Genomic DNA, 9130 nt, shown 5'->3' on the forward strand with positions numbered 1-9130 from the left:
GGTTAGATACCTGCAGATTCATGCAGGGAAGTATAACGTCATAAATTGGAATTATGGTTCATTGTTTAGCTAGCTAGCTAAACTAGATGTCTTAACAAGAGACTCCACTATGCAAGTAACCATTTCAATAGAATGTGCATGATGTCACTGAGACAACTGTTGATAGACGTAGCTGGTAAACTTTCTCTGGCTATCTACTCCGATTTCAGAGCACTCTCGTCTGAGTGTGACAGAGCGCAGAATAACTGACAAATTTACAAACGCTCAACACCTGTTGAATATGGCCGGTGTCAGAAAACGTTGGCAAAAAAGCGCAATCAAATTGTTGCCAGCAGCACAGTTGCAGTCACTCTGGATAATATAAAAACAGCCTAGCCAGCTCTGCTAGGGCGAGTGAAATGGTTAGAGTGAGCTGTTCACTCATTTGTGTCTGGAAGTAGCTGGCAAGTTAGCCAATGTTAGCCAGTTAGCTTGGGTGCTTGACTGCTGTTGTTAGGAGAGAACGCTCGGATCAACCCTATTCCTCGGCCTCACATGCGAATCCTTAAAGAGAGAGGTGGGGCTAAAGCTTAAGAGGGTGTGAACGATGCTGAATGGGTGTAGACAAAGAAGAGCTCTCCAGTAGGTGTACCAAAACATTCAGGCCATTCATCCATTTTCTCAAAAGTGAGGTTACAAGTTTATCAATTTTCAAAGCAGAATTTCTTTCCCATTGTTCCGTTACTTGTAGTCTGTAATATACCAATTTCTAGCTTTGAGTCTCTACTTTTATCCAATGTAAAAAACACGAAAACACAGGGATGTCACTAGCTTACCCCAAATTCCCCTGTAGTAAGTAGTGCAAGGGCATTCTGTAGTGTTGACAACATAATGTAAGAACACAGCCCAAGTGGCCAGGTCCTCTCTCTCTCTCTTGCTCTCTCTCTCTCGCTCTTGCTCTCTCTCAACAGCCCAGGACTGCCTGCCAGGAAGGTTATGTAAAAAATGAGAGAAAAAAAGATTGAACAAACAAAAGCCACAACGAATCAGAAACGCTCTTGATTGTGTGCCGCCGCAGAAATGTGCAAGATGATACAACGTCCAGAATAGGAAGGCACACACAGTGAGAAAGCCTGTGATGGTCTGATAGGAAAATATACAGTTTAATTAAAGAGAACCACTCAACATTTAACTAATGGAGAAAAAAATATTTCAGTTGTGGGGGAAATAATCTCCAATCAAACTAGCACTGTTCCCCATTCACTAGTCATACTGCCACAGGACAAAATCTGGAAAGCCTGATCTTGAATATTATTGTATGTGCACAGATAATGTAGAATCAACCTCCATTCAGATGTTCAATCCAACAAATCTCTTGATTGATAGAATTGTTATATGAAAAGTGGTGGAGAAGCATAATGTATACTTTCTAGATATCTCAATGTTCTAGATGGAATGAAAACATTGTTTGTTCTTTGTTACCAAAAGGTGCTATGTGTTGTTTTCTATTAAAAAAAGACACTGATCTAACCCTCTCACAGCTAACAAATGCACATCAATGTACATCTATGTACTATCAAATGTAGCTATCACACGTATCATATACAGTACAGCAATAAACCATTCAACCAATCATGCCAGTCCTTCCTCAATCTCCTTCCTCAAAGCCTCTTGTGTCAGATCAAAAGGGATGCTTACATCACACCAGAACAGATTATTCCTAAAACAAGCTTCAGTTGGTATGAATGCTGTGGAATTTGGCTGAGATCAAAATCAATCATCTTATTTCTGAAACCTCACAACCATCACCATTCATGCCAAACCTTACCCCATTTCAAGCCTTTTGTGTTTCATCGAAAGATGTATTTACAGTCGTGACCAAAAATATTGGCACCTTTGCACTTTTTAGTAACTCACAATTTTCCCTAAAAATAAGTTGAAATTTACCAAAGTATTTGTTCTCCACAATTCTTTATTTCACTGTTAAAGTTACAGAGGCTTTGTTTTTGATTCAGAACTTAATATATCAATTTAAATCAGAAAATAAACAAGAAATGGCATCGACAACATTATTGCCATCGATGAGCTTCCTGCACCTCTGTACTGGCAGTTTGGCCCACTCCTCTTATGCAAATTGCTCCAGTTCTCCCAGATTTTAAGGGTGCCTTCTCCCAACTGCTGTTTTTAGATCTCTCCATACGTTTTTAATTGGATTTAGATCTGGGTGCTTTTTGAAGTGTGTTTGGAGTCATTACTCTCCTGGAAGATCAATTACCTTTCGACGGAGATCCAGCTTTCTGACACTTGATCTGATATTGCGCTCCAAAATGCATTGGTATTCTCCTGATTTCATGATGCCATGCACACGTTAAAGGCACCCAGTGCCAGAGGCAGGAAAGCAACCACAAAACATCACTGAACATCCTCCACGTTTGACTGTAGGGAAGGTGTTCTTTTCTTTGAAGGCATAATTTTGTTTTCTGTAAATGATGGTGATGGTGTGCTTCACCAAAAAGTTATAATTTGGTCTCATCTGTCCACAGGACATTCTTCCAGAAGGATTTTGTTCAGGTGTGTTTTGGCAAATTGCAGTCGGGCTTTCTTATGTGTCTCTCTCAGCAGTGGGGTCCTCCTGGGTCTCCTACCATATAACTCCCTTTCATTGAGTTGACGACGGATGGCGCGAGTTGAAATTGTCGTACCTTGTGACTGAAGGTCAGCTTGAATCTGTGTGGCACTTGCTTTTTCCACCATTTGAAAAAAATCCTTTGTTGCAATCTTCCATCAGGTTTTCTCTTGCGGCCACGTCCAGGGAGGTTGGCTACAGTGACTTGAGCCTTAAACTTCCTGATAACATTACGTACGGTGGAAACAGGAACATCAAGGACTATGGAGATGGACTTGTAGCCTTGAGATTGTCCATGCTTGGCTACAATCTTGTGTCTGACCTCCTTGGATAATTCTCTGGTTTTCTTTATTTTCTCTATGATCTTTGCAGTATACACAGCGACACAAAACAGGAGAATGAGTCCTTTTCTCTATTCAAACTGGTTGAATGAGTGATTTCTATATTGCAGGCACCTGCAACTCACCACAGGTGAGTTCAATTCCAAAGTAAAGGAGAAGCATCGGCTTGAGTTCTAATTATTTCTAATACTTCTAAAAGGTGCCAATAATATTGGCCGTGCCATTTAGGATTTCTTTGTGGAATAAGCTAAGATTTTATAAATTATTCAGATTTTTTTTGTTTTGTTCAACTGCAAACCAAAGACATACATATGTGGATACCAAAATATTTTTACATTTCAACAGTTTTCTGGAAGACATAGTGTGTTATTTGAAAAAAGTAAATTGCATGGAATTTGACTGCAATCAAAACTCAGTCCTATTGTGTCTGATCAAAAGGTTGCTTACTTTATATCCATTTTTTGTTGTTGCTCCTTTGCACCCCAGTATCTCTACTTGCACATTCATCATCTGCACATCTATCGCTCCAGTGTTTAATTGCTAAATTGTAATTATTTCACCACTATGGCCTTTTTATTGCCTTTACCTCCCTAATCTAACTACATTTGCACACACTGAAAAGTGGGGCAAAAAAGTATTTAGTCAGCCACCAATTGTGCAAGTTCTCCCACTTAAAAATATGAGAGAGGCCTGTAATTTTCATCAAAGGTACACTTCAACTATGACAGACAAAATGAGAAGAAAAATCCAAAAAATCCCATTGTAGGATTTTTTATGAATTTATTTGCAAATTATAGTGGAAAATAAGTATTTGGTCACCTACAAACAAGCAAGATTTCTGGCTCTCACAGACCTGTAACTTCTTCTTTAAGAGGCTCCTCTGTCCTCCACTCATTACCTGTATTAATGGCACCTGTTTGAACTTGTTATCAGTATAAAAGACACCTGTCCACAACCTCAAACAGTCACACTCCAAACTCCACTATGGCCAAGACCAAAGAGTTGTCAAAGGACACCAGAAACAACATTGTAGACCTGCACCAGGCTGGGAAGACTGAATCTGCAATAGGTAAGCAGCTTGGTTTGAAGAAATCAACTGTGGGAGCAATTATTAGGAAATGGAAGAAATACAAGACCACTGATAATCTCCCTCGATCTGGGGCTCCACGCAAGATCTCACCCCGTGGGGTCAAAATGATCACAAGAACGGTGAGAAAAAATCCCAGAACCACACGGGGGGACCTAGTGAATGACCTGCAGAGAGCTGGGACCAAAGTAACGAAGCCTACCATCAGTAACACACTACACTGCCAGGGACTCAAATCCTGCAGTGCCAGACGTGTCCCCCTGCTCCAGGCCCGTCTGAAGTTTGCTAGAGAGCATTTGGATGATCCAGAAGAAGATTGGGAGAATGTCATATGGTCAGATGAAACCAAAATATAACTTTTGCTAAAAACTCAACTTGTCGTGTTTGGAGGACAAAGAATGCTGAGTTGCATCCAAAGAACACCATACCTACTGTGAAGCATGGGGGTGGAAACATCATGCTTTGGGGCTGTTTTTCTGCAAAGGGACCAGGACGACTGATCCGTGTAAAGGAAAGAATTAATGGGGCCATGTATCGTGAGATTTTTAGTGAAAACCTCCTTCCATCAGCAAGGGCATTGAATATGAAACGTGGCTGGGTCTTTCAGCATGACAATGATCCCAAACACACCGCCCGGGCAACGAAGGAGTGGCTTCGTAAGAAGCATTTCAAGGTCTTGGAGTGGCCTAGCCAGTGCAAATTAATTAATTAAAAATCCTACAATGTGATTTTCTGGATTTTTTTTTCTCGTTTTGTCTGTCATAGTGTACCTATGATGAAAATTTACAGGTCTCTCTCATCTTTTTAAGTGGGAGAATTTTTGGCTGACTAAATACTTTTTTGCCCCACTGTATATTGACTTTTCTATTGTATTATTGACTGTACGTTTGTTTATCCCATGTGTAACTCTGTGTTGTTTGTTTCGCAGTGCTTTGCTCTATCTATGCCAGGTCACAGTTGTAAATGAGAACTTGTTCTCAAGTAGCCTACCTGGTTAAATAAAGGTGAAATAAAATACAAAATGAAATAAATAAACATACTTTTCTCTCTCTAAAATATGTTTTAGCTGAAGTCAACACCCATTTTCTTATCTGAAATATTTCCCTCTCAGGCCTATTGTGTCTGGTGTGCTTTTAAGCCTTATTGCATTACATTCAAAGACATTGTTAACCCAGTTAGTCTCCTTGTTAGATATAGAATCACACCTTGGCAGCAGCCAGCAGTAAGAATGACTGTTGTAAAGACAATTCATCGCTATCTCCCTCATCCCTCTTTCCCTCTCTTCAAACTACTAGCTGTGACAGCCCAGCATGTGTCTCAGGGTTCGCATGTCGCCAGACGGTGGATGCCATTCATGGAGGTATCTCTCAGATTCCCGGCTGGCGCTGGTGCAGGAGTCCCACAACAATGATGGCTGAGATGGTCACTAATGATTAAGAAGGTATTAACTTAGCCTCATTTCAATTGCAATCTATGGGATTGAATGACCAGAATCCTACAGTGTTATCTCTTCATCTAACATTTGACATTTTGACACAAGTTCTTGTCGAACTTGTGTCAACTTGAAAGCAAAAAGCTATGTGTGTTACTGTGTTACTGTAGCTAACCTCATCTGAACCTTCAGAAAGAACAACGTCCGATGTCTGTCTCTGTATAATGGATGGGTCAATAAAGATGTATTGTAGTATTGAATCTTACTGTCTTATCTGCTTCATCAAGGTGACTCACACCAAGTGTGGTAACGTTTTACATTATGACCCATCGGAAATAGGGGGCAATCCCTAGAGGACTGATCTCTTTATATCATATTGCTCTAGAGACATTATGACTAGGGCCCTGTGTTTTGGGCTATCATGTCACATGACCTAGATTTTAACCGCAATTTCTGTTCCAGAAATTAGAATTACACCAAAAATGAAACCAATTGTCTGAGGAAGGGAGAGTTTGTTAAAAAAGCTTAATGCAGAACCGTCCTAGTGGGCCATCACATCATTACAAAGTTCCCAACCAGCTGATCTTACATGTGCAGTAGGTCTGTAAAAAAAAAAAATGTGGTAACATACAAATGTATACACACTACATTAACAAAAGTATGTGGACACTTGCTCGTCGAACACCTCTTTCCAAAATCAAGAGCATTAATATGGAGTTGGTCCCCCCTTTGCTGCTATAACAGCATTAACTCTTCTGGGAAGGCTTTCCACTAGATGTTGGAACATTGCTGCGTGGACTTGCTTCCATTCAACCACAAGAGCATTAGTGAGGTTGGGCACGGATGTTGCCGGATTAGGCCTAGCTCACGGTAGGCGTTCCAATTCATCCCAAAAGTGTTCGATGGGGTTGAGGTCAGGGCTCTGTGCTGGCCAGTCAAGTTCTTCCACACCGATCTCGACAAACCATTTCTGTATGGACCTCACTTTGTGCACGGTGGCATTGGCATCCACGTTCAAAGCCACTGCCACATGAATCTTTTGAGTTGTGGTGGTTAAAATATCACTGCTAAAATCTGTTAAGTGGTTTTTGCTTTGCAGGTAGTTCAATACAGTAGGTAATACAGATCACGCGGACTGAGATATGTTCCGGGATGCCTCTGAGAATAACATTGAAGAATACACTGACACCGCGACTGAGTTCATCAGGAAGTGTATAGGGGATGTTTTTCCCACTGTGATGATTAAAACCTACCCAAACCAAAAACCGTGGATGATGGCAGCATTCACGGAAAACTGAAAGTGGAACCACATTTAACCACAGCAAGGAGACTGGGAATATGGTTGAGTACAAACAGTCCAGTTATGCCCTCCATGAGACAATCAATACAGAGACAAAGTGGACTCTTAATTCAACTGCTCAGACACGAGATGTATGTGGCATGGTCTACAGGCAACCACGTATTTTACAGGGACACCAGCCACGTCGCGGACACCGACGTATTGCACCCGGACAAGCTACACCTTCTTTGCCCACTTCGAGAAACAGTGATGTTGACACAGTCCACCATCACTCCCCGTGGACTGTGAGCTCTCGTTCAACGTGGCCGACGTGACTAAAACATTTAAGCGTGTTAACCCTAGCAAGGCTGCCATCCCAGACGGGATCTCTAGCCGTGTCCTCAGAGCATGAGCAGACCAGTTGGCTTGAGTGTTTACAGACATATTCAATCTCTCCCTAGCCCAGTCTACTGTCCCCACTTGCTTCAAGATGTCCATCACTGTTCCTGTACCCAAGAAAGCGAAGGTAACTGAACTAAATGTCTATCGCCCACGGAACATTCACTTCTGTCATCATCATGAAGTGCTTTGAGAGGCTAGTTAAGGATCCTATCACCTCCACCGTTCCCGACAACCTAGACCCACTGCAATTTGCATACTGCCCAATAGATCCACAGATGACGCGAGCACACTGCACACTGCCCTATCCCATCTGGACAAGAGGAATACCTATGTAAGAATGATGTTAATTGACTACAGCTTAGCTTTCAACACGATTGTACCCTTCAAGCCCATCACTAAGCTTTGGGCCCTGGGTCTGAATCCCGCCCTGTGCAACTGGGTCCTAAACGTCCTGACAGGCCACCCCCAGTACCTCCACCATACTGATCCTCAACAAAGGGGCCCAACAAGGGTGCATACTCAGCCCCCTCCTGAACTCCCTGTTCACCAATGACTGCGTGGCCACGCACGTCTCCAACTCAGTCATCAAGTTTACAGACGACACAACAGTTTTAGTCCTGATTACCAACAACGACGAGACAGCCTACAGGGAAGAGGTGAGGGCCCTGGCAGAGTTTTGTCAGGAAAATAACCTCTCCCTCAACATCAACAAAACGAAGGAGCTGATCGTGGACATCAGGAGACAGCAGAGAGAACACACCCTTCCACATCAACGGGAGAAGTGGAGAAGTGGAGAAGTGCTATTTCATCCTTCCACAAGATATTGTCACGATGCAAATCTAGGGTTGCTAGAGACGTGAACCATTCGTTCAGTCTTTTTGTTCTGTATCTATGTGTCACGCCCTGACCTTAGAGAGACTTTTTATGTCTCTATTTGGTTTGGTCAGGGTGTGATTTGGGTGGGCATTCTATGTTCTTTATTTCTAGGTTTTGTGTTTCTATGTTTTGGCCGGGTATGGTTCTCAATCAGGGACAGCTGTGTATCGTTGTCTCTGATTGGGAATCATACTTAGGCAGCCTGTTTTGCCACCTTAGGTTGTGGAATGTTGTTTTTTGTTAGCTCTGCATAGCCTACAGAACATGACGGTCGTTGTTCTTTTGTTGTTTTGTTTGGTGTTCGGGTTTAATAAAGAATCATGAACACGTACCACGCTGCACCTTGGTCCACTTCTTCCGACGAGCGTTACACTATTACACTATGGACGCGACCCAGTTGTTTGTTGTAAATGTTCCATTGCCATACTGGCAGAAACGCTGCCTGCCTGTCTGTCTCGTCCCAACTCGTTCATTACGTTCATTACAATGTTGAAAATGTAGAGACAGACAAGGTATATACAAATCTCCGCTTTCGAAAACTAAATGTTAGTCTAAAAGAAATGTGAGATAATGTCAAGATGCTTTTTATAGTTGAGATCAAGTTTATAAAATGCCTGACACAGAGGATTGCGAAGTCAGATGGAACTGAGTAAATAGGCATTTTGACATCATAGATTTATCCGGTGGCAACTTGTGGAATAGACGCCGGCTGGAATGCGGTTTTAACCAATCAGCATTCAGGATTAGACCCACACGTTGAATAAACATATGGACAGTATATGGATAGGATATGTAGTATATCTGAAGAATAGTATATGCGCCGGAGGGATTGGGATAAGTTTTATGGGCTCCTAACCAACTGTGCTATATTTTCTTTTGCGTTGTTTATATCTCATTTTGTACATAATGTTGCTGTTATCTCTTATGACCGAAAAGAGCTTCTGGACATCAGAACAGTGATTACTTACCTCGAACTGGACTAAGATTGTTTCTTTAATACGTCAAACGCAAAGGATTTACTGCTTTGTCAAGACACAGCCCAAATCCCTGTCATCAGCACAAAGAAAAGACTGAAGAAAAGGAGTAGGAGGGCGGGGTGTATTGTAAA

The sequence above is a fragment of the Oncorhynchus mykiss genome, chromosome 12 (assembly GCF_013265735.2).
Source record: "Oncorhynchus mykiss isolate Arlee chromosome 12, USDA_OmykA_1.1, whole genome shotgun sequence".
Classification (NCBI taxonomy): Eukaryota; Metazoa; Chordata; class Actinopteri; order Salmoniformes; family Salmonidae; genus Oncorhynchus; species Oncorhynchus mykiss.